General features: G+C 44.8%; 1 long non-coding RNA gene across 1 annotated transcript; it reads left to right on the forward strand.

The window, feature by feature from the left end:
• The first annotated feature begins 349 nt into the window (after positions 1-349).
• On the forward strand, positions 350-11,199 carry LOC126544490 (uncharacterized). The gene is made up of 3 exons (XR_007602166.2): positions 350-567; positions 4,678-4,704; positions 10,678-11,199. It is a non-coding gene; the product is annotated as an uncharacterized lncRNA (long non-coding RNA).
• The last annotated feature ends 14,722 nt before the right edge of the window (positions 11,200-25,921 follow it).

The raw sequence follows: 25,921 nt of genomic DNA on the forward strand, positions 1-25,921 counted from the left end.
AATTTTTCAGAAAGGGGTTTTTGGAGATTGCCTTCGCCTTGCAGTAGAGAAAGAGGTAGCCTAATAAAGAAAATTGCATATAAAGCATAAGTAGATAGAAAATTATTCGACACGCCAAAATAAACAGCCCTGCAGAAAGAGTCATTTTTTCATTTTTTTCTTATCGCACTTCTCCTCGTCTCGTCTACAGAGTTTCGTGTGAGAATATAGCGCGAGACGGTGTCATTGTCTTGTCCACATAGCTCACATAGTGTGGCAGGATTGCTGTGTCACAAACCGAGCACGTGTGCTTTACACAAAAGTACAATCCGTTGTCAGCTGGGGAATGGCGGAAACATTTCGCAGAAATGTTTTCCAGGATCGCATTTGTTGGCTGAAATGTAAATAGAAAAACAGTTCTAAAGACTCGCTTAGATAGTGTGCTGCAGTATTTTCTTAAGGCTTGCTTTACATAGGTAACAAAAAGGGTCGCTTGCTACGTAAATATGAATGCTGTAACTGTTGCTGCAATTATGATTGCTGTATTATCTACGATGGTTTCCTCCACATCAGCCACGCAACATTGCCGTAAGCGCCAATATTTCCTCTTCTTATAAATATTCTGAGGCGAAAGGTATCTCGTACAGAACATTTGGTGTGCTTGAAGGGAAAGATGCGACGTTGCTAACTAAATGGTTGCTCATAGGAGAAATACGGAACACAAGAGTAAGCAAAATTTTATTGATAGGCATTAAGAATAAGCTGACTTTGTGCTTCGGAATGCCTGACAACTGCTGACATACCAGTAAGGAAACATGGCACACGGAATACATCCTCTCTCGAGATATTTGCGGAGGTAGAGACCGTTATGTATCGGTAAATATAGACTAAAACAAAAAAAAAAAAATCTCAGTGCCCTTCCACTCTGGGAAGACGGATGACCAGCGAAGCTATCTATGTGGGCCCCTTAATGGCGAACTACACCTCCACCGCGGGTCTGCCCGGCATTGCCCCAAGTTTGGGATCGGCGCACGTATGGGGAGTGTTTAACACCCGCTTCAGGGTCTCGCCGGCATTGCACTATCTTCGGGATCGGCACACGTATGGGGAGTGCTTAACGCCTTCTTCACCACCGCCACGGGTTGGGCCGGCATTGCACCAACTTCGGGAACGGTCCACGTATGCGAAGTGCTTAACGCCTGCTTCACCTCCACCGTGGGTCGGGCCGGCATTGCACTGTCTTCGGGATCGACACACGTATGGGGAGTGCTTAACGCCTGCTTCACTTCCGCCGCGGGACGGTCCGGCATAGCACTATCTTCGGGATCGGCGCACGTATTGGCAGTGCTTAACGCCTGCTTCACCTCCACCGTGGGTCGGGCCGGCATTGCACTATCTTCGGTTTCGGCACACGTATGAGGAGTGTTTAGCGCCCGCTTCGCCTCTACCGCGGGTCTGGCCGGCATTGCACTGTCTTCGGGATCGACACACGTATGGGGAGTGCTTAACGCCTGCTTCACCTCCGCCATGGGTTGGGCCGGCATTGTACTATCTTCAGGATCGGCCCACGTATGGGGAGTGCTTAACGCCTGCTTCTCCTCCACCGCGGCTCGGGCCGGTATTGCGGTATTGCACGGTAGAGCATCTGGATTTCTAATATTTTGAATTTTAATAAATAAAAGTACTAACGTTCACTCTAGCGTGGCCTAGGAAATGGGTCAGAATCCCTGTAACATAAAACTTAGTGCCATATTTTGTTCGCCTTGAGCGCTAGAAAAAAAAAACATGCGCATAACGCACCCGCCGTGGTTACTCAGTGGCTATGGTGTTAGGCTGCTGAGCACGAGGTCGCGGGATCGAATCCCTGCCACTGCGGCCACATTTCGATGGGGGCGAAATGCGAAAACACCCGTGTACTTAGATCTAGTTGCACGTTAAAGAACTCCAGGTGGTCAAAATTTCCGGAGTCGCCCACTACGGCGTGCCTCATATCAGAAAGGGGTTTTGGCACGTAAAACCCCACAATTTCAACTTCATGCGCATAACGTTTGCATAAACTTCTCGTGTGGTGAAGTGAGTAATCTTACGTAAAACCCCTACGTAATTCACGAACTTTATAAAGATTGGCGCACAAGAACTTTGGTATGCAGCACATTTAGTGAACTATAAACTGGATGCCGTGAAAAATTCTGTCAGAAGTCAGTGCAGTGGGTAAACTTTCTAAGCGATATGTAACACCCTTCATAGTGCTTTAGAGTACTTGTATGAACAATTTACTGCGAATGCCATAGCTAACCATTTTCTACATAGTTAATGTCACACCCCCTCCACTTAATAGCCTCGGGGGCATGGCGATGCGAGCTAGTCCGAGCACCCACATCTGACTCGGGGTGTTCGTCTGCTTTCCAAGTTGCTGTGTCCCGTAGGCTGGGCACCGCAATCGTTTCTGCCTGGCTTCTTTGGAACGGAGGGACTAGAGGAGAAACGAGAAAATATTGCGCTTGTAGTCTCTACACTCGTATTATATCTTTTTGAAAAATTATTTAACTTATATATCCCAAGGATGATCGATAAAAATACGAAGGATTTTTTGAGGCTTCAAGGAAAGGTGGTTCAAGACCTCATAATTAACCCGTACTATAATAACCTGTACCATAATTACCAGCCACGTTAGTTTCGAAGCTTTCAAGAAATCTTTTCGTCTTGCATCAAAGTAAAGCGATTGTATTTACAGTAGGCCAAAACGGTTCCGGAACACAGGTTCCATTATTGTGGAATTCCGCTTCAATAAGACGTGATACTTATTTTTTATTGGATCGCTTACCGCAAACAGAGACTTTGAATGAGTATCTATGCAACGACTCTTTACTGGAATATATCTCTTCATTCTCGCCAATTTCATGTCCTGTAGAGCTTTCTGGCTAACTCTGTGCTAATATGGAATCACCTTAGGCTGTTCGCCAAGACTCAGTAAATATAAATGAACCACACTTTCGCTCGGATTTTGACATCTAGCATGCAGCTGACTGTTCTTTCGCTTACCTGCAGAATGCGTCAATTTGATGGATGCAAAATCAAATTCAGATCTATTGCGCCGTAGAATAATGCGTTATGTCGCCAAAATGCACAAGCGACTCTACATAGGTCTCTCGAACAAGATTTATGGGTGGCCTAGTGTGTTTATAAAACAAGGGGTCCTTGCCAAGTAGTTCATAGGTTTATTTCGATTTTGTCCACAATTCTAAATTACGCAGTCAGTACGAACGCTAGGGATGTCTGCAAATAAATCTATATTGCACGTACTAATTTCCTCCATTCATGTAACCGATGTTGGGAAAGTAGAAATATTTTTTTTTTTGCTGCGTGAAGGAGAACAGATGACGTATACTACTATTCTCAAAACCGATTGCTAACTGCCTGGCTTACAGCTGGAGCGGGGGCCACTTTAACGTTGTCTTGATCAATCAATCAATCAATCAATCAATTTTATTTACCAGAAACAAAAGGAACTGGAGGGACACCTGGGCAAAAAGCTGTCGCAGCAGCTTGACGGAGGCCCAGGGTCCCTTACATGGCAGTAGCACTCACATGATATATACACTGAAATCTTTATACACAACAAACATTACAATTTCGCACGTATGCATGAAGATGACATTTTACACTTGAATGCAAATGTACTAAAGTGCCACTATAAAGAAAGAAAGTAGTCACGCAAACCATTTTTATTTAGTGTAGCTGTGCTATCAATATTATATAGGTAATGTTAGACGGGACAAATGTCTTGCTTTTAGAAAAAAAAAATTGGACTTTCAGAAGTGCGTCAATCGTTGCTCGAAAGAGAGAGAGAGATAAAAAAGAAAGCAGGGATGTTAACCAGTCAAGAGCGCGGTTGGCTACCCTATGTTGGGGGAAGAGAGAAGGGCGATAGAAAGAAGGGATGCTTGAGAATCACTTCGTCTAAATGTGCATGATGTATAAGCGATATTCTTTCCCAAATTGAGGATCGCCTTTCTCCGGGTGATTCCAAAACTATCAATTTGCGAAATATTCAGTGGCAATATGCAAGCAATTCTCAAATGATTTCTCTATCTCACGCTCACCATATTTCGCAGAAAAAAGTTTAATTATAGTACACTAACTATAGTTTTCAGGCAAATTGGTGAACAAGGCGCTATGCGACAGTTCTGGGGCACAGCACAGATATGGAAGTAGTGGTAAACTGATACATACCATTCTGTAAATACTATTTGCATATATGATACCTGTGATGGTTGGTTCTGAGGAGTAATTCCAGAAAGAAGAAGCGCCATAATTATGTCAGAAATGTGCTCAGTGCCACAGCCTCCTATTGATGAGCTGACTGCTTCTGTGCATGAGCAAAGTGAATTCTGCGTTTTGTTAGGTAGTTTGAATTCTCCCGGTCATTGTGTGCATAACTAAATTAAAATGAACTCAAATTTTCGGGTAGTGCACTGCCGCAAACTTCACGGCGTGAACTGCCCGAGCACTTTACTTAGTCTGACTCGTTCAATTTTTATTTGCTAGTGGAGTACGTACTATAAAAGGGCGTGGTGTGTAGTTTTCATCTTTCATCGAACGTACGAAGCTACATTATTTGTTAGATGTCTGTTGATGATCGCATGTCCGTGAAATAGATTTAAATGACTTTGCATTAATATTTCGCGTTCTTTGCAGCGTCGTTCTCCTGTGGATACCCCAATGGTATTGTATATGGCACCTTTCCAAGCATGCTCTTGCGCAGTTCCATGACCAATGCCAAATGTTAAAAAAAAGTTTATTAGGCTGAAACTGTAGTGCCTAAAAGGGTATAATGCCATTAGATCTCTCGTTGAACGAAAGTCTCGTTTGCGAACTAAGGAAGGAGTGTTTAGCAAGAAAAGATTGTAAAAGGAACTTACAGCTAGAAACGCCTAATTTTTCTTTGTTATCTTGAAGTACTTTTTAATAAATGCAGCCTATTATGAAACATACATTTAGCTGGTGCTGGTTCTCTCCAATAGACGAGGCAACGTCGAGACTCAGCCCGCCGACACCAGCACCGAATGCCACCCTAGCGGGCAGATTCAAACGTCCACGGACGCACCCTTTCCCGTCGATGCAATCGCGCCCCCGTTAGCGTTGGCAGGCGTGCTGTCGGTGATTGCGCTTACACGTATGCCAGCGTCCCCTCGTCATCTCGCAACCTTGGCGCAGAGTATTTTTGTGTCGTTCACTGCCAGACCATCCTCCCCAAAAACACGAAACACTGAGGCCAGCACGGGAAACTGCTTATTTCAGAGAAATTCGCCAACGAGAAAAAAAGCACCACGCTCTATACAGAGTCCTGTCGCGCATTTTTCGTGCTCGCGTGCCTTCATCTGATACGTATCTTGCGATAAGTCGAGTGGCCCTTAAGCACGCGGCGATAAACTTTGGTAAGCTTCGTACCAAAGTTTATCGCCGCGTTCACTCAGTGGTGGCCTCCGTGTACACAGCCGTCCAAAAACATTGTCGTGTTTAAGTGTGCAATGTATAAACGTAGTTTACGGAATACAGTGTTTTGGTAACAACGAAAAGGGCGAATATCATGCGCGTTTTCCCCGGAAATTTTACCTGTAGTCTTGGAGCCTGTGAGGCGGCCATAGAACAAAACGACAAAAGGGGCGCTATAAAATAAGGCTATTCCAGACTTTTCTGTTCCAATTCAGGAATCAGCCCTCCGCGATTGGTCGAAAACTTTTTTAGACCACTCCCCCCTTCGCCTGTCCTTCACGTGACGTCACGAAAACCGTGATAGCTCCCAATCTGTACCCGTCATACCAATCTGGTATGACGGGTACTCACTGATTATACACGATTCGACAAAGCAAAAGAAAAATAATTATTTCTGATTCGACGCCTTTTCGCTCATAACCTCTGGTATTTGTCAAAAGGTTTCAGGCTGCACCCATATCACCTGTCTGTCACTCGACATCACAAAACCACGAAAACTCACTGTGTCAAAGTGACTTGTACGCGTTAAAAATGCATTAATTTGCCGAACAAAGCTGAATTTTTTTTCTGAATAGCCGCAGACTGCCCCCTTCCGAAAGGAATCGAAGATGGCTGCCGCCAATCGCTTAAGCACTGGCAACTGGCACCTGCCGTAGATCATGGGTTTAGTTGCGTATAACAAAGCTTTTTGCGTGCCCCTAGAAGGTTATCGAGCCCTTTAGGCACGTATACTACATCGCTCTGCCAACTCGTGTTTGCTGAGGATCTGCGTTAGCTGGCATTTTTAATTGTCCGTTGCACGCCGCCGCGATATTATACAAGCCATCCTAAGCTGAGTAAGGGAAATAGGACCAATTGCAGACGCCGGCACTACCCTCTTCATCCGGTCATCTATCTTCATTGCGCTGGCTCGGCCCCATCGAAACCCTCTGCACTTTAGTGCGCTCCTTGCTTTTGTTAGCCAATTAGATGAAAGAAAGCGCTCAATGTAGGTAATGTTTTTCGATTCGAAAGCAAACAAAGGTAACCTATAAACGAGGAGAGCGTTTGATTGGGCTGTTCAGGCAACAATGCGGGTCCCCGCCCGATGCTTGCGTCGGCGGTTATGTAGGTTTGGCGTCAGGAGATTGAAATAAATAAAAATATATTGGAATAGTCTTAAGTTACAGGGTCCCAGTAGTAGTTTACAGAATTGGCAATTACAGACTGTTTATCATAAGGCACTTAATTTTTTCCAAGCCCTTGTGAGTAATTGCACTAACAATTGCTCGTAACCGTCACCGGAAACGAAGAAGGTCATTTATCATTCTTGCACGTATGTCGTTCAACTACTAAGGCATGCTAATTTCTTTTGAAAATTACATGCTATATTGGGAGTACAATGCACTTAACGATTATTTTTTTAGCACCTAAGGACGTTTTAATCCCACAAGAGGAAATTTTGTTATGCAGTTGTCTTCTTAAAGGGATACAGCCCGGTAATAAAAGGTTACTGCTGTGTACAAAGCCATTGAAATTGGTTACATAGAACGTTGCACCAATGTTCCCATGTTTCTGAAGCAGGCTAGCACAAAAAGTAGTCGTTTGCATACAGATGCGTCTACCTAACAATATGAATGGGACATAGCAGCCCACGAAAGTTGTTAACGTGCTTAACATAGGAAATAAATAAACAAGAACAGTACTCCCTATTGTTTAGCACATTTCTAACCACGGTGGCTTCTTGTGCGTTGAATCGGCATACATACTTCATACTCGATGTTACAGAATATCTTCTCGTGGACGTGCGAAACATACTTAGCGATTCTAATTACTTTGCATGTCCACATTTTAGTTGACGCCTTAAAATGACAGGCACAGTAGACGATAGCCTTTCTTGGTGTTCCCGCCACGACAGATGTATACGGCGTCAGGCAGTTTCTGGAGAATGGCGCTGTAGTTAACGCAGTGCCGTTTCCCAAGCAGTCCGCGCGCTCTTGAACATGCAGCGCCAGCGCCATGAACAAGAGACATAGCACGCGAAGCGCGAGCACCACCAGCAGAATAATAATAATAATAATAATAATAATAATAATAATAATAATAATAATAATAATAATAATAATAATAATAATAATAATAATGTTGGTCATGATTTATTGGCATCCCCTTTGATACGTAGCGGTGACAAATAGTCACCTAGCATGCCTGGTTTATCCAGGTATGTTATACACGGTTTCCATTGTAACTTTCTTGCACACATTTTAACTTTGTTTCTATTCCTGAAAACTTCTCTACCTACCTGTACCGTTACCTATGCCTCTAATGGAGCCGGTCGTATCAGTCTCTTGCCTGCTTTTTGCCTCCAATACTCTAAACGTATTTTGCTTATCTTGACAACTATCTATCCGGCATGGTTTAGTATTCTGCAAACCATTACCACACGTACCAACGTGTTTATATAAGGCGAGCAACTGTGGGTGTGACGCGAACGCGTTTGTGATGGCAGCAGCAAGACGTCGACATCGGCGATGGCATGACCACTGTATATTTTTTTTTACTCCGATGAAGAAACGTTACAGTCTGTTTCATTACGACCTGGGCCTGTGCCGAAGGCGGTATATTGTCGCAGAACGCCTACGCCGCGCGAGCTCCTACGAAGAACTCAGGAACCGACGTCTTACACAACGTCTCAAAGCGTTACAAGCGACAAGAGAGGGATGGGAAAAACACGCTCTCGATTTCGTAAGCAGCATGTAGATATACGAGGACGAATCAGAAAGACTTTGTGCCTATTTTTCATTAGCCAAAATAAGGTACATACAGGTAACTACATATATAGCGTTCTATTCTACGTACTTTACATTATTTTTCTACGTGGTCCCCACACAGGTTCACACATTTGTGCCATCACAGCAGTAAATTTGAGATTCCCCTGGGTCGTCAGTCAGCTTACGCACGCGGCCTCCCCAAGTGCTCATTATCATGCAAGTCGTCACGGCCCTTTTGCCAACTCACAACAACACCGCCTCACACTTCTCAAAGCGAGACACCTTTCCCCATACGTGGGCTGCATTTCCCTGTGGATTTAGATGGGCGTTCGTCCCTTGCTACATAAAAAAACGAATCGAACTTCGTTGCTCGTACGCCGTGGACGTGTGAAGCAGAACTGCCATCTTCAACAACTGAAAGCAGCGCCGTGCCGCGGAGCTACTGGCAGATAAAACAGGGCCGGTCCAAGAAACGTCCAGCGCCGGGAATAGATAGGTTTACTTTGCATTTACAGCAGCAATTTAGCTAAAAAATAGGGACAAGGACTTTCTGATTTGTCCCCGTAAGATGACATGACGTACACGAACGAAAATAATAATATATGGCTGACGGGAGACTGGTGCGCAAGATCACGTGCTCTCGTTGAGGCTATGCGACGAGACGGGCACCCCAGTCGGCTGAAATGGGAAATTGGCGTTGGCTCGCGCTAATGTTGGTGCTGGCAATCGTTGCCTATTGGTAAGAACATTGGGCCAATGTGCAGAGAAAGCAAGGTTTGATCGGACAGTTGAATTTGTGCGTTACTGTAAAGACCCGAAACGACGCGAGATGGGAACGTGCCCACCGCGAGGAGTCATGGATGAGCCATGGAATGCTTAGCATTAATAAGCATGCCCAAAACAAAACCCGCTTTCAATATTTTAGTGTCGCCTTTTGAATGAAAGCCGAACACATGCAGCTTCTACATGTATTTCCAATTCCTCCGCTCTGACCCCTCCTTGCATCAGATTTACAAAAACTTCCACGGAACGCATCCAATGTCTTGCTAACACACTCGTAACGCACGCTTGAACAATACGCCGGTGGGTATGTTAACAAGTTCATCAGTACGTAGAGTCGCACTCGACTGCTATATTTTTGAATGCAGCGTTGCCGGTGGGTGATTTAGGACCACGGCTGTGGATAGCTGCAAGAATTACAGCGTCGCGCATATGGTTATTGATATCTATAGCCCATCTTCCTTCTTGCTAGCTAACGTAGGAGGGGTATTTATTATTGTTTCTTTAACCGTGTCTTTGTGCCCTCTTTACTATCTACTCACATTTAGCAGTTGCTCGACATATTTTCTTGTTGAGGATGTTGAATGAGCGCACAAGACAGGAAAAATTGTTTAATAGAAGCAAATGAGAAGTCACACAACTGTATTAGTCTCTATGCATATCACTCCGTGGTTTTTTCAGCCTAAGATGTGGCTTTAGCACTCTTTGAGCATTGAATTTTCTACACTTATTTATAAAGGGCAAGTTTGCCTTAGTTTATGCTCATTTATCTATTGGTATTGGCTACGCGTCACAATTTAGAAATGAACATGAATAACGTCCAGTATTCACAAAAGTGTATGTGTTAGCCATCAGTCATTTCAAAGAATTTCTTAACGAAAATGGCTGACCCATGAAAAGAAACACTTGCGAACAAAAAGAAAATAACGTTGTAATTACGGTTCAGGATGATTGTTAAAGATGAAATAACCTAGGTGTTCACACTGATGAATAAAATAAATGCTTGTAGCTGCGTGAGAAATGGCGAAATACGTAGTTAAGCAACTTGCTTCAAGCATGACCTTGAACCCTTCGTTCTTGCTTTATCATTGACAAATTAGAATTTGCAGTCTGTAAAGCAACTAAATAGTAAATGACGATTGTGCTGGACGTTTTTTTTAATGTGATTGAATTGTGTCGGTTATGGATTGTCTGCTATAGACTAACACTCAATAAAGCCCTTACTTAGTTTAGTTGTCCAATCAATCAATCAATCAATCAATCAATCAATCAATCAATCAATCAATCAATCAATCAATCAATCAATCAATCAATCAATCAATCAATCAATCAATCAATCAATCAATCAATCAATCTTTTATTTTCTCTGAAATAGAGAAAGCGGAACGGGACGAAAAGTGCCCCAAGGACATAACGTTAGAAAGTAAGCCATCGCTCTATGAAGTAAACCGTCTGCTTGGCCACAAGGGTGCCGCAGTTGACTGTTCGCGCGATTATCTTGATCGCAGTGGCTGCTGGTTCCTCTCGTTCACAAAACCTCGTTTTTGAACTCAACGAAATGGTAACCAATCTAAACCGGAAATGAATTAAACCCGCGTTTCGACAACGCTGATAAGGGAAACTTTGTTGTCTTCAATACTTCTTAAAAATTAAAAAGAAACTTTTTATGCAGATTGCTCAGGCGTTCCACCACATGGATTATCCGCAAGTTGCAACAACTGCGTAAAATGGTACTACAATTCCAGTTCAAAGGGATGCCAATCCTTTCAAAAAGAAGGATGCAAGGACGGCTGCAACATTTTTGATGGTTTGCACGATTGCCTAAGAGCGTGTGATTACGCCAGGGGGAAATAAAAAAGCAACACGGTGTGAACTTCTCATCGCAAAGGATATGTGTGTGCGCGATATATACTAAGCTCCTTTGAATCTGCACTGATTTACAGTATATGCTACGGTGGTGGTAATCCGTCTGCTTTAGAAATGACGAAATGCTGTGCTTGATTGCCTTGTGTGTCTTTGCTATGCAATGGGCTGTGCTGTACTTTCAGTACCATTGTTTTTCTTTATTTGCACCAACCTAACGGTTTTGCCAATGAGTGCATTTGAGGAGCCTTACGGTAGCATGCTTTTCGTTCTGCTTTGCAGGTTGTGTATTTGCAATTTATGTATTAATAAAAGGCTAATTGAAAGTGGCGCTGCTGACTGTGGTATTCATGTTTCCTCTGCGTCGTCAATGCATAGGCGCATAACCGCGAATTCAGTGAAGTGGATGTGGTAATCCGTGGGGTAAAGACCAACAGAGAGGAGAAACGTATTGTTAAGTAATTAACAGCAGATAGTCCAACGAGAAAATGCAAAGGGTGTGTCCACACAAGCGGTTCCAAAACCGACTGGGACATTTGAGATCAGTGGTACGTACTTTGAGGTATTTGTTATGGCACGAGTGTCACCCGCCCGGCGAATCAGCACCTTAAGGGGGAATTGTAGAGTGAATGGTAAGCTTGGTTTTACCCTTTTATTGCAGAAGGGGTCTTAATGTCAAATCTTCAATGACACTTCCTAATGTCAAATTTTTCATTCCTAATGGCGTTGTCCCTTGGCTTAACATTGAGTAGATATTTAGGTTTAAGACTTCTAGTACCTTCCGGTATTTATCTAGCATATTTTATATGCAGCTTCAGATTTCAATGCATCTTTTATCAGGAACTATACACAGGACGACCCCTAAATTGTCATTCATATTCCTAGTATTACTGTCCCGAAACTAAACTTAAGAATCTTGGTTTGTATAGGCATCGTCCGAGAAACCAAATACGGTTGACAATTGTTTTGAATTATAAAGGAATAACTTCTAGGTTTTAATTTGTTCGATCAATATGAGCTCGAGAGTTTTATTGTTTTAATTTCAGCTTTTTGGCCAGACAGTGTGACACCGGCCTTAACGCTTTCACTATAATTTGACAAGAAATCTGACTGGGCTACTCCGGTTGGTCTGGTGGATAAACATTGACAGAAGGTTATCTAACCTACATCGTTTTCCTTAAAGTTGTAACTGCCCTAACGTGAATTGGCGGCAACGGATATGGTAATGGTTCGATTACGGATGTTTTCCTTGCTCTGTACTCGCTGTCTGTGAGTCTTGGAAGTGGCCGGGCCTGGCAAGAACTGTGGCACTAGGGGCATGAAGACATAGAAATTGTGCGCAGTTTTTCAGCAGTTTTCTCATTAAGCGCATGACCTGTTTTGTGGTCATGCGCACTTGTAACTCTTTCCACTTCTGACAGGTAACTTACAGGCAACTATCGCCTAAACAATGTCCCGTTACGTTCTGATAAATATGGTTTTACCCTACTGAGTGGTGCTAAGGGCTTCTCATCCGCGCAAAAATAAGAAAAAGTGAGGTCGGGATCACAGTCTATGTAGCGTTTCCTGTTTTTGGAAGCCAATCGTCCAAACAGGCACACGTGATAGATTACCTTGTTTTTATAAGCAGAGTGCTTTGTGTTTCGTCATTTCCTGAAGTTTCATTTCGTGGAATGTCTTAGAGCTGGCTTTGAAAGAACACTTGTTTGTTATAGCGTCTCTGCATGCCTTTTGTTCGGTGGAGTAAAGAAAAGAAGCAATAAACGTTCGCAATAATTTTGCAAGCCAATTGTCAAAACGCGCACAGGAAATATGTTACCTTGTTTTTAAAAGCAGAGTGTCTGGTGTTTCGGCATTTTATGAAGCTCCATGTCGTGGAATGTGTTATTGCTTTCTTCGAAAGTAGACTTGTTTGTTATAGCGTCTTTGCATAGCTTTTGTTCGGCGGAGTAAAAAGCAATAAGCGCACGCAAGAAGCTGACGCCACTATTACACCTATACCTTGGAACCGACGCGGAGCTGCCACACTATATCGGAGCTCGCAATGAACAGCTGGATGCTGATATTTCGGAGACTCAGGTCTACGCTGCGCTGCACAAGCTGCGGACGACGTCAGCTCCGGGCCCCGACGGGGTTACGAACAAGGCGCTGCGTAACCTCGACCCGACGTCGGTGGGAGCAATAAGCGAATACATGAACGAATGCTGGCGCTCCAGCCGTTTACCTCCTGAGTAGAAACATGCACGGGTAGTATTCATACCGAACCGGCCAAGAAGTTGAACCTAGAGAATCTTCGTGCCATTTCACTCACGTCCTGTCTAGGCAAGCTCATGGAGCATGCAATACTCTGCCGCTTACATATCTTTGCAGAGGGACAAGATCTCCTACCACCCACGATGCTCGGTTTTCGTGCACCCTTGTCTGCCCAGGACGTCCTCCTTCAATTACACCACGACCTCTTTCGTCGGGACAGTAGTTCGAGCACGAACGCTCTACTAAGTCTGGAGTCCATAAGCCTTTTGACAACGTGCTCCACGTGGCCGTGCTCTAGAGCTCAGCCGACTTACAGCCCGGCGAACGAACCTACAAAACTATGTCAGGTCGTTCCTCACAGGCAGGACGGTCGAGCTCGCGGTCGGGGACCTGCGCTCGGCTGTAATCCGCCTTGGGGACGGAGGCACGCCACAAGAGGCAGTCTTGTTAACATTACTATTCAACCTAGCAATGCGCACCCTGCCTCCAAAACTGAATGAAGTCCCGGGACTCAGACACACGCTACACGCTGGCGACATCACGCTCTCGACGTGTGAAGGGTCGGACGGCGCAGTTGAAGAAACGCTGCAACATGCCACCGACATCATCGTGCAACACGTGAACGCAGCGATACTAGGGTGTTCCGAGCACAAGTCGGAACTCCTCCTGATCCAGCCACTCAACCGAAGCAAGCATGAGTCACCCCACCTCCCATCACAATAAGCGTAAACCTGCAGCCAGTCACCCACGTCGAGCACATGCGAGTGCTGGGCATGGTACTACAGCAGAACCGCCAGAACGGCATCACGATTGAACGGCTCCAGATGACGGTGAACTAGACCACGAGACTGCTACACGGAGTGCGCGCCGTAAGCAAGGCATGGAGGAGAAGGACCTGCTCCAACTAGTCCAGGCCTTTGTCGTCAGCCGTCTCACCTATGCACTATCGTACCTACAGTTACAGAAAACAAAACGAGCTCGCCTCGACTGCATTATGCGACATGCAAACAAGGTAGCGATCGTTACCGAGACACACATCCACCGAGAAATTTCTTCAGGTGGGATTTCACTACACCATCGATGAACCCATTGAAGCACACCGCACATCAGAGCTTCACCGTCTACGAGGTAGCAAGACCGGCCGCTGCTCGAATGGGTCCCAGAGCGTTTCCGACGGGCAGTGACGCCGCCACCATCCCACCACACATAAGGGGCATGTTCGTGATCAAACTGCTGCCCAAAACACACTCGCCGGCCACCACGATGGCAGAAGAAGAGAAAGGGCCCAGGCCCTACGCAAGACGTGCGAAACCAACTCCACCGTGGCGTATGTTGACGTAGCCCAGTACTCTGATGGACCCCACACTGACGCCAGGAGCGCCGTTCTAGGCCAAGGGCTCAAGGCACAGACAGCTTCGAGCTCTCTAGGCGGTGCCGCCGCCACCGAAGCAGAAGAAGCCGCCATTGCGTTGGCCGTGCCCTCAACAGACGCCTGTACAGTTATGAGTGACTCCAAAACCGCCACAACAAACTTTGCGCGAGGAAATGTGGCACAGACCACACTAAAGATCCTACAGTCACAATACAACAGAGAAGAACCACACTAAATAGAGTTGATATGGGTCCCGGCTCACGCGGGGAATCCAGGAAACGAAGCGGCCCACCAACATGCTCGAGGATTCGTCAGCAGTGCGGAGGGCCTGCCGGAACCGGAGACCTCAAACGAAGTTCTGCACTCATATCACGACATAACCTAATAAAGCCGTCTTAAACGACACAATAGGCCCGCACCGCACAGTAAACTAGACAAGCGTCAGGAGATTATCTGGTGCAGCTTACAGACACACTCATACCCGAACCCCTACGTATACTCGCAGATTTACCTGGACAGAGTAAGTCTGTACTATCAGCTTTGTGGCGCGCTAGCTACTCTCAGTCACATCCCCTGGAACTGTGAGGCGGACTCCTCTGGCCTCTTCCTCGCCTTCATTGTTCGTTTTATATTTTCTTTGAGCTTGTTCCGTCTTCGTAATTCGATCATCGTTACTGAGTCGGTGCCATGCAGTCATCGTCATGGCGCCATAGTCACGGGCGACCTTGGCAGGCGAATGCCACAGTAAAGTGGCACGATATAGGATATCGTGCCTATATCTTGATATAGTCACGATATAGTATTATCTGTCTGTGTCCCTGTTATTTGCGCTAGTCTTTTGATTAATGATGACTGTTACGACTTTGCACCGGTGCCACCACTATTACGACTTTGAGGTGGTCCCGTAGCGCTCGTCACCCGTTTCGTGACAGAGCGTTGGTAGCGAAGACTCCGAGTCAAGCGTCGGTGAGAATAACAAAAGGGACTTTATACACTATATACAGGTCATTATACAGGACATGAAGGGATCGGCACTGGGGCCGAGAGCTCACAGCAAACGCGACTGTTCCCGCACGGCGACGTCCGGCGAAAACGCGTGACACATCTCACTCCAGTCGAGAGCGGCACTCTGCTCCCGGTGGGTCGGCGGATCCGGTTTTCCAGGCGGCGCGCCGCGGCTTATAAGCCCCCAGAAGCCATTGTCACTCAAACGGCCCAATACAAAGTGTGCACTCGACGGTCGTCCGAGAGGTCCAACCAGCGACCGCGCTGGCCACCCCGTTCAAAGTTGGCGGGCGCGGTGACCTCCAGGCAAGGGGAGGTACGGCGCCGGGCTGTCTGGCACTTGGCGACACGTTTGAACATGTCGCCCGCCGATGCTTCTCCGGAGGACACCACTGCCTGACGGCTCAGCATCTTGACTTGTCAAGGGAGAATTAGGGCGCTGTGCCTTTCGGCGCAGCCCCGGGTTTGTCCAAAGGGCGCTCGCAGGATAAATTCTGCATCTTGCAGATTCGGAATCCGGGCTTGTGGTAATGGCACAACATGACACACCAACTAGCCCAGCTTTCTGCCTTGAACGATATAGGAGTATGTTGCATATAATCGACGCAAAGGATATCTCAGAGTGACCACTACGTGTGTTAAATAAACGTGACTTCATGCATGTGATGTTTTTCTACGTTGCTGGAATGATAATCGCATTACTGTGGACAGTCACCATGAGATTAGTTGCGCCGTAATTTTTTGAGGAAGGGGTTTTTGGAGATCGCAGGATCGCACGGGTTCTTGGATATTGCCTTCGCCTTGCAGTAGAGAAAGAAGTGGCCTAATGAAGATAATTACATAGAAAGCATAAACAGATACAAAATTATTCGATACGACAAAATAAAAAGCCCTGCAGAAATAGTCCACTTTCTTTCTTGTCGCACTTCTGCTCGTCTCCTCTACAGCGTTTCACGTGAGACTATAGCGGGAGACATCGTCATTGTTTTGTCCACATAGCTTACATAATGTGGCAATATTGCTGTGTCACAAACCGAGCACGCTTTGCACAAAACTACAATCCATTGTCAGCTGGGGAATGACGGAAACATGTGGCAAAATGCATTGCAGGATCGCATTTGTTGGCCCAAAGATAAAGAAAGAAACTGCTCTAAAGACTTGCTTGGATAGTGCACTGCAGTATTTTTTTAGGCTTGCTTTTCATAGGTAACAAAAAGGGTCGCTTGCTACGTAAATATGTATGCTGTAACTGTTGCTGCAATTATGACTGCTTTATTAGCTACGATGGTTTCCTCCACATCAGCCACTCAACAATGCCGTAAGGGCCAATATTTTCTCTACTTATCACAAAAATTCTGAGGCGAAACGTATCTCGTAGAGAACATTTGGTGTGCTTGAAGGGGAAACATACTTCTTGAAGGGGAAAGATGCGACGTTGCTAATTAAATGGTCGCTCATGAGAGAAATATGGAATCAAAAAGTACGCAAAATTTTATTTAAAACAATTAGGAATAAGCTCACTTTGTGCTTCGGAAGGCCTGACTACTCCTGAATACCAGTAAGAAAACATGGCACACGGATTACCTCCTCCCTCGGGATATTTGCTGAGGTAGAGACTGTTATGTATCGGTAAAGCTAGACTAAAACAAACAAACAAACAAACAAACAAACAAACAAACAAACAAACAAACAAACAAACAAAAAAAACCAGAGGAGACTCGGACGACATTGCAGCCCCACAACCCCTTTGCGAGCGAAGTGGTTTCTATAGAACATCTCCTTTTCTAATGTTTTGAATGTTAATAAAACTACTAACTTTGACCTTAGGGTAACCTACCAAATAGGTCAAAATTCCTGTAACATAAAACTAAGTGCCATATTTTGCTCGTCTTAAACGCTAGAAAAACGTGCGCATGACGCTTGCGTAAACTTCTCGTGTGGTGAAATGACTAATCTTGTGTAAGACCTCTGCTTAATTCACGTACTTTAAAGATTGGCGCACAAAAGTTTAGTATACACATTGCGTGAAATATAAACTGGATGCCGTGATAAATTCTTTCAAAACTCAGCGAAGCGGGTAAACTTTCTGAGTGACATTTAACATCCTTCATGTTGCTTTAGAATACTTGTGTGAACAATTTACTGCAAAGGACATGACTAACCCTTTTCACCATAGTTCATGCCCCTTCCCCCATCCTTAATAGCTCGTACTCCTTCTCCCTCTCTTAATTTAACACTGAGTTAAAGTATGGAGGCCCAATTGCCCGCAAATTTTAACTTAGTTGCGCGCTTGCTTTTCACAGAACAATAGGAAAACATATGTATAATGCTTGCATAAGAATCTTTGATATGCCGGAAAAAGTAATTTATTGCACGCGCCGTAATTAAGCAACGTGCTTTTTGAATGGATTCTTCTCTGGAGCTTCGCAGAGGCGCTGTTGCCCCTCAGTCTTGGTGACAGAACACATTCAGCGCATAGCATAGCATACGCGGCTGTGAACATCTCAGCCAAATTTGGTAGTCGGGAGCAGCGCGTGGATTTCAGAAGCCGAGGGGCATGTTACCTTTTTTTCTAAAACTCCCATTTTCACACTGACGCCTTCTCCTGATTTGTTTCATAACTGCCGGCGACTGCCACATGCCTTCGTATGCAAGACTCCCATACACGGTGGCTATTGGGCGACAGCTGGCATCATACAAGAAGGGTATTTGAATTAGTACGGTTCTTCCTACTTCTACTACGTACATTAACTGACGCAGGTAGGTAAACAGGCTGAAATGAGCAAGCATATTCGTTTTGAATTTAAATTATGAACTTCCAGAAGAAGCCAACTGTCGTCTGCTTACCCTGGGCCGCATCCGCCTACGTATGAATGGAACTTTGGCCGCACTGCTTATTGGTTTCGTAGCCATCTCGTCTCGGTAATTTTGATTAGCATTCAGCAGTCAACTTGTCCTGAACCGTGCTAAACTTCATCTCAGACCCTACGTACGCTAAGCCTGCCGCGTCTCGATAGGAGTGCCCGTTGTAACTGTAACAGACGCACGCCAACACATGCTCACTCCCAGCTATACACTGTGGCAGACGTATGAATCTACGTTAGGGAATCAGACTTTGTATATATTTTAAAGCGACAGCTTTACTGGCCGCGAACTTCCGACTTCACCGTGGCGGTGCTCCGAGGAGGCACATGACGTCACAACGCGCGCCTCGCCGCGGATATTTCTCTCTTTCTCACTCCCTAGTCACTAATGCACATGCGCCACAAATAGCACCGAGCCACAGGTGTTCCGCCGCTGCGCAGCGCCGCGCCTTTTCGCTACCGCTGTTTGGTATGACGTCACACCGCGTTCCATGTCGTTGCGCTCGCCTCTGCTCGCTTCGCCAGCGGCGTCGCATGCCTGATAACATGTCGGAGGATTGAACAAGAGAGCGTGCGTGCGCCGCAACAACCACAGTTGAGGCAGCAGCATGGACAGCGACAATTCTGATAAGCAGGAGGAGGCCTGGAATCGACATCGGAACGAGATGAAGAGGAAACGAATCGCCCAGGAAACAGACGAACAGCGAGCCGAACGACTGGCTAAACGCCGCAACATAGCTAAGACAACCACACTAAGCTGGACTTGGAATCAAGATTAACCAAGGCTAATCATACTATGCCTGAGCTTTCGCTACGTATATCCTACCATTTTTTTTCTACTATTAACGCAATAGTGTTATGGAGCCCACGTCGCAGAAAATCTGGCATTGGCGTCCCATGTCGGCGTCCAGATTCGGACGTTGCCTCGGCAAAAACAATTTCGAAGAATATTCCGAACCACGCACACCCAACCACTTCTCTACTACCAGCGTTGTTCACACCTTGTCTTTCATTCTTTACAAAGTTATTTCTCGGAATTTCGGAAACGGCAGCTCAAAAACAAATGTAATGGAAGAAGACACCGATAGCACATGTTCTTTATGTTAGCTCTTCTAGACTGATACATAAAAAGTGCGGAACAATAATAGGAGATTGACCCACGCAAGAGGCCGCGTTTCTACGAGAAAGCTCGCTTTTGTGCATAGCGTTCACAGCCAGCGCTTCCCGGTAAACGTTACGGTTACATAAGTTGCAGTTGCCGTGAAGCATGAAAAGCAGTACGGGGTCCTCGAACGCAGTTGCGTTCCACTCTCATAGGGGAAGCTTAAGCGTCCTCTAAATTTTCACGCCGGTCCGCGCCACATCGCACGGCCAGACAGGAGCACACGAGCTCGCTCTAAATCCTTGGCGCGCATACAGCATGTGCACTACAGTTGCATGCAAAGTGAATGCACCTAGCACAGTCTGCTGCTTACCGTAGATACCGCGGCCTCCGTGATCCCCGTCGCCGTCCAGATATGTCAAGAAGCGCGTGCTATGATTGGTCTCTGTGGGTGACGCGCCTCGGGGGCGTGGCGACGTAAGCTAATCCGAGCGCTCACAAGTGACTTGGGAAGTTCGTCTGCTTTCCAAGTTGCGGTGCTCCGTAGGCGGTGCACCGCAACCGATTCTACCCCGCTTCTTTGGAGCGGAGGGCTTAGAGGAGAAACGAGAAAATATTGCTCTAGTAGTGACTATACGCTCGTAATGTATATGTTTGAAAAAATTATTGCGGTTATATATCCCAGGGGTGATCCATAAAAGTCTCAAGCCGTTTTTGAGGCTTCAAGGAAAGGTTGTGCATGACCTCATTAACCTGTAGCACGTGAAATAAATACTAGCCACGTCAGTTTCGAAGCTTTCAAGAAATCTTTTCGTCTTGGATCAAAGTAAATCGAGTGTATCTACAGTAGGTCAAAAACGATTCTGGAACACAGGTTCCATAATTGTAGAATTCCTCTTTAATAAGACGCGAGACTTACTGTTTATTTGATAACTTACTACAAACAGAGACGTTGAATGAGTAGCTATGTGACCGGAGTCTTTATTCAGATTCATCTCTTCGTTCTCGCCAATTTCATGTCCGGTAAGGCTTTCTGGCCGAAGCTGTGCTATTATGGACTAACCATAGGCTGTTCGCCAAGCTGTCAAATGAAATTTTTGCTGAGCAAGGCTTCCGGCGTATTTACTTGAAAAATAAGAAAACTTTAAGGGAAAGACTCAATAAATAAAAATGAACCGCACTTTAGTTCTGGTTCTGACATTGTAGCTTGTAGCTGACTGTTGTTTTGCTTATCTGCAGATAACCGAAAAAATGCGCCTATTTGATGGGTGCAAAACGAAAATTCAGATCAATTGCGCCGGAGAATAACGCGTTATGGCACCAGAATACACAACCGGGTCTACGTAGGTCTCTCGAAGCATACTTATGGGCTACTTAATGTGTTCTGAAAACAGGGAGTCCTTGCCAAGTGGTTCACTCGTTTATTAGGATTTTGTTCCGAATAATAAGTTACAGAGTCAGTGCGAGCGCTGCAGATGTCTTCAAATACATTTATATTATTCATGCTAATTTCCTTCAATCATGTAAGTGATGTTGGGGAACCAAAAATATTTTCCTGTTTGCTACGGGGAAGAAATGGGATGATGGATGGATGGATGAAAAACTTCATTAGGGTCCTTTAGGGCGCGCCCTAGCGCGCAGCGGGCCGCGGTAGAATACTATTTACTGGTTACATTTACAAAACCGATTGCTATCTGACTAACCTCTCTGACAGGTGGCGCGAGGGTCAGTTTTACGTCGTCTTCATTGAAACAGCTCTGCTATCAGTGGTATGTAAGTAACGTTAGACGTGAAAAATGTCTCGCTTTTAGAAAAAAAAATTAGGACTTTCATAAGTGTGTCAACGGCTGTTAAAACAGGGAGAGATAAAAATGAAGGCACGCATGTTAACCATTCAAAAGTCCAGTTGGCTACCCTAGGCTGGGGGTGGAGACCAGGGCAATAAAAGGAAGGGCTGCTTGAGAATTTCTTCTCTATATGTGCAGGATCCATAAGCAATGTTTTTTTTTTACACAGTGAGGATCGTCTTCTTGGGGTGATTACAAAACTATCAGTTTACGAAATGTTCGATGCCGCCATGAAAAAAGAAATTCTCTAATGATTTCTGTACCTTACGCTCATCGTGATATTTCGCAGAACAAAATGCTTAATTTTAGTACACCCTCAGCTTTGAGGCTTATTGGTGAACAAGGTGCTGTGCGACAGTTGTGCAGCACCGCACAAATACTGGTAAACTAGGCAATACTGGTAAACTAAAACACACCGTCTTGTAAATATTTTCATCTATGACACCTGCAATGGTTGGTTCTAAGGAGTTATTCTTGAAAGAAGTGCCATAATTATCTCGGAGATGTGCTCCGTGCCACAACCTCCTATTTGTGAGCTCTATGCTTCTGTACACGAAGAAACTGAAATCGGGGTTTTATTAGGTAGTTCGAGTTCTTCCGGTCTTTGTGGCTGTAAGTAAATTGAAACGAATTCAAAAGTTTCGGGTAGTGCTTTGCCACGACTTGGCATATTCTGACTCGTTTAATTTTCATTTATTAGTGGAGTATGTAGTAAAGCTTATAGAAGAATGCATGTGTAATTTTCATCAGTCATCGAACGTACAAAGCTACATTATTTGTTAGATATCTGCTGATGACGACATCTCCTTGAAATTATTGCAAATGACTTTTCATTATTATACTGCGTTCTTTGCAGCGCCGTTCTCCTGTGGATACCCCAATGGTAATTTCTAATACACCTTTCCTAATATGCTCTTGTGCGGTTCCATGAACGATGCCAAACCTTAAAATATGCTTGTTATGCAGCAACTGCAGAGCATAAAAGGATGTACCGTAGACTTCCTTCAGGCGAACATGAAGAGACCATGAAAATTTGTTCGTCTTGCCAGAAGTTCGTCTTATCAGAAGAGTTGGCTACATGACCAGCTCCATCGAAATATCTTACTTCAAAACGGTAAAGGAAGCAGACTTACAACGACAGAAAAGTGGCACAAAAAGCATTTATTTAGCTGAGCTGAATAGAAAACGGACTTCAAGTTATACCCTTGCTTGGTTTCGTCTAGTCCGTGGTGGATGTTTGTCGCTTCTGTGCAAATCGGCGTGCAGCCACAGACGACGTAATCTCGCCTACTGTCCGTAAAATCCTCTGTGCCTTCGTGCTGCTGGAAAGCTATTAAAATCGGTTGCACAGAACATTGCAACCATGCGCCCATGTTTCTGAGGCAGACAAGGACAAGAAAGTAATTGTTTGCATACAGATGCACCTACCAAACAATATGAATGACACTTAGCACCGCAAGAAAGGTTTTAGCGCACTTACCATCGCAAATAAATAAAGGAATAGTACTCTTTATTGTTTCACACAATTCTAACCACGGTGGCCTCTTCTGTATCGATTCGGCGCATGTACTTCAAGGTCGATGTTAAATAACACCTTGTGGCGGACGTAGAAACCATACATACTTAGCAATTGTCATGTAGTCTCGTGTACACATTTTAGTTGACACCCTAAAATGACAGGCACAATAGATGATAGCTTTTCTTGGTGTTGCCGCCACAAAAAGACATGTATTCTGCGTCAGGCAGTTTCTGGAATATGGCGCTGTAGTTTACGCGGTGCCGTTTTCCATGCAGTCAGTGTGCTGTCGTTGAAAATACAGCGACAGCGCCAGGAACAATGAGAGAAACCCCGCACAGCGCGAGCGCCTCGAGCAACGAGATAGAGAGAGCTCGCCAAGCGCGAGCACCGAGACAATGATGATGATGATGATTAATATGATGATGATTTATTGGCATTCCCTTTGAAACGGAACGGTGAAAAATATTGACCTAGCCTGCTTGAATTATTCAGGTATACTATACATGCTTTTTTATAGTAGCATTTTTGTATAGATATCTTTAATCTTATCTCTTTTCCTCAAATCTTCTCTATGATGGTTATCTTCTCTAGCCTGATGGTTAGCGCATTGTACCAATGTGCAGAGAAAACGAGGTTTGACTCGAATTTGTGCGCTATTGAAGAGGTCCGAAACGATGCGTACAGGAATGTGGGCACCGCGAGGAGCCCGGAATGAGCCAAGGAGTGCTTCGCATTAGTAAACGTGTCCAAAACAAAACCTGCTTTCAATATTTTACTGTCACCGTTCCAATGAACGCCGACCAGACACAGCTTCTACGTGTATTCCCAACACCTTCGTCCTGGCCCCTCCTTGCATGAGATTTACGAAACCTTCCACGGAACGCATCCAATGTATTGCTAAAACAGTCGGAACGCACGCTTGAACAACACGCCGGTGGCTATAATCACGAATTCACCAGTAAGTGTAGTTGCACTCGACTGTTACATTTTCGAATGCTGTGTTGCCGGTGGGGATTTAGGACCAGAGACAGCGTTGGGCATTTTTATTGATACCGGTAGCCCATCTTCTTTTTCACTAGCTTAAATAGGACGGGCATTTATTATTCTTTTTATTTAACCGTGTCCTTTTGCCCTCTTTACTACTCTCTACTCAAGTTTAGCAGTTGCTGGACATATTTTACTGTCGAGTATGTTGAATGAGTGGACAAGGTAGCAAAAATTGCTTAATAGAAATAGATAAAAAGTCACGCGACTAACTGTATTTGTGTCGTTTTTAGACAAATCACTCCGTGCTTTTTTCAGTCTAAGATGTGATTACAGTACTCTATATGGACTGGATTTTCTACACTTATTCGTAAAGGGGGTTTGCCTTAGTTTACGCACATTTATGCAGCAGTATTGCCTACTTGTCATAATTTCGAAAAGAATATGAATCAGATTCAGTATTCACAAAAAATGTAGGTGTCACCTATCGGTGAATAATAATTTTTAAGCGAAGGTGGTCGGACCATGACAAGAAACACTTGCGAACAGAAAACCGTTGTGATTACGGCTCTAGATTATTGTTCAAGATGAAATAACCCAGGTGTTCAAACTGTTGAATAAAAGAAAATCTTCTAGCTGCGGGAGAAATTGCGAAGTGCATAGACAAATTCCTTCGAGGATGGCGTTGATCCCTTCAATCTTGCTTTGGCCCTAACACATCAGAACTTGTAGCCTGTGAATGACTTAACCAGTATTCTATTGCGCAGGACGTTTATTTCATGAGCTTCAATTGTTTATCATTTATGGCGTGTCTTTCATAGGTCAACACTCTATTAAGCCCGTACTAATTTAGTTATCTTGTAGTTTGCAACTTCATTAAAGGGAAGGTTATTTGCGCAACAAGAAAGCAGAATATTTACGTCATCATAAAGTCATCACGCGCCAATGGCATCAGCGGGCTTTCACCAATGCTCAGAAATATTATCAGCGAATTGCCGCAGCAATTGCGCACGAGCGTTCATGAATTCATTTCGCGATCGTGCTGCTACATGAGGCACATTTAGACGCTGGATTTGAAAACTTGATGCTTTGCACAAGTGCACGTTAACTTGCATATTGACAGATAAAGGAAATTATGGCATAGTGCCTCGAGGAAATGATATTAGAAAGGAAGCCATCGCTCAAGGAAGTAAACCGCACGCCTGGCCACAAAAGTGCCGCCATCGACTGCTCGCGCGATTATCTTCGCTGCAGTGGTTGCTAGTTCCTCGCGTTCCTAATACCTTGTTGTTGAACTCGACGAATTGTAATGACTCTAAACCGCAAACGACTTAAGCTCACGTTTCGACAACGCCGATAAAGGAAACCTTGTTGTCTTCCATACTTCTTAAAATGAAAAAAAAAGAACACGTTTCATGCAGAGCGCTCCTTTGTTCGACGGAGTAAAGAAAAGAAGCAAGAAAAAAAAAAAAAACGTTCGCGGTGATGTTTCAGCCGTGAAAAATATGTTTAGCTTAACTTGTATGTTGTATGTAGTATGTATTTCTTACGTCATAGGGTTACTGTGAAAAGGTTGCTTGAGAATTTCTGGCGCTTTTATGACAAGGTCGTTTGACAAGTAATCTTGAACCCTATATGTTGTAGGTTAGACCCAACGAAGAGCTAAGGAGTAGCCGGCGCCTTACATTGTGCGTCAATGTCTCCTTATATCACATAAAGAATGCCATGTAAGATGACATGGCTTTTATTCCGTAGCTCAGATGGCATTCAGTATTTAAATGTCACCCAAGGGCCTGAAAGGCATTATTCCTAAATTTGTAAGTCACTTTCCTTGCAAAGTCACGATTTTCTGCTAATTTAATCATTTTTATCTCAGCATAGCTTTCCTTTCATATATTTACTAAATGCGGAATCATTTTGGTAATTTGGCCTAGCCTCTGAAAGACCTAAGGCCAAACTTAGAATCCGAATATCCCAGGGGCGCTATGGGAGATATTTTGTTCGATACACGTTCTGTTCGGTTGCTGCAGCGTCACAAAGTTGCAGTATGCAACATTTGTGACAGCGGGGTGGAGAGAGCAGTCAATCAGGAAGCGGTGACCTCCCC

Source organism: Dermacentor andersoni, chromosome 10 (assembly GCF_023375885.2).
Source record: "Dermacentor andersoni chromosome 10, qqDerAnde1_hic_scaffold, whole genome shotgun sequence".
Lineage (NCBI taxonomy): Eukaryota > Metazoa > Arthropoda > Arachnida > Ixodida > Ixodidae > Dermacentor > Dermacentor andersoni.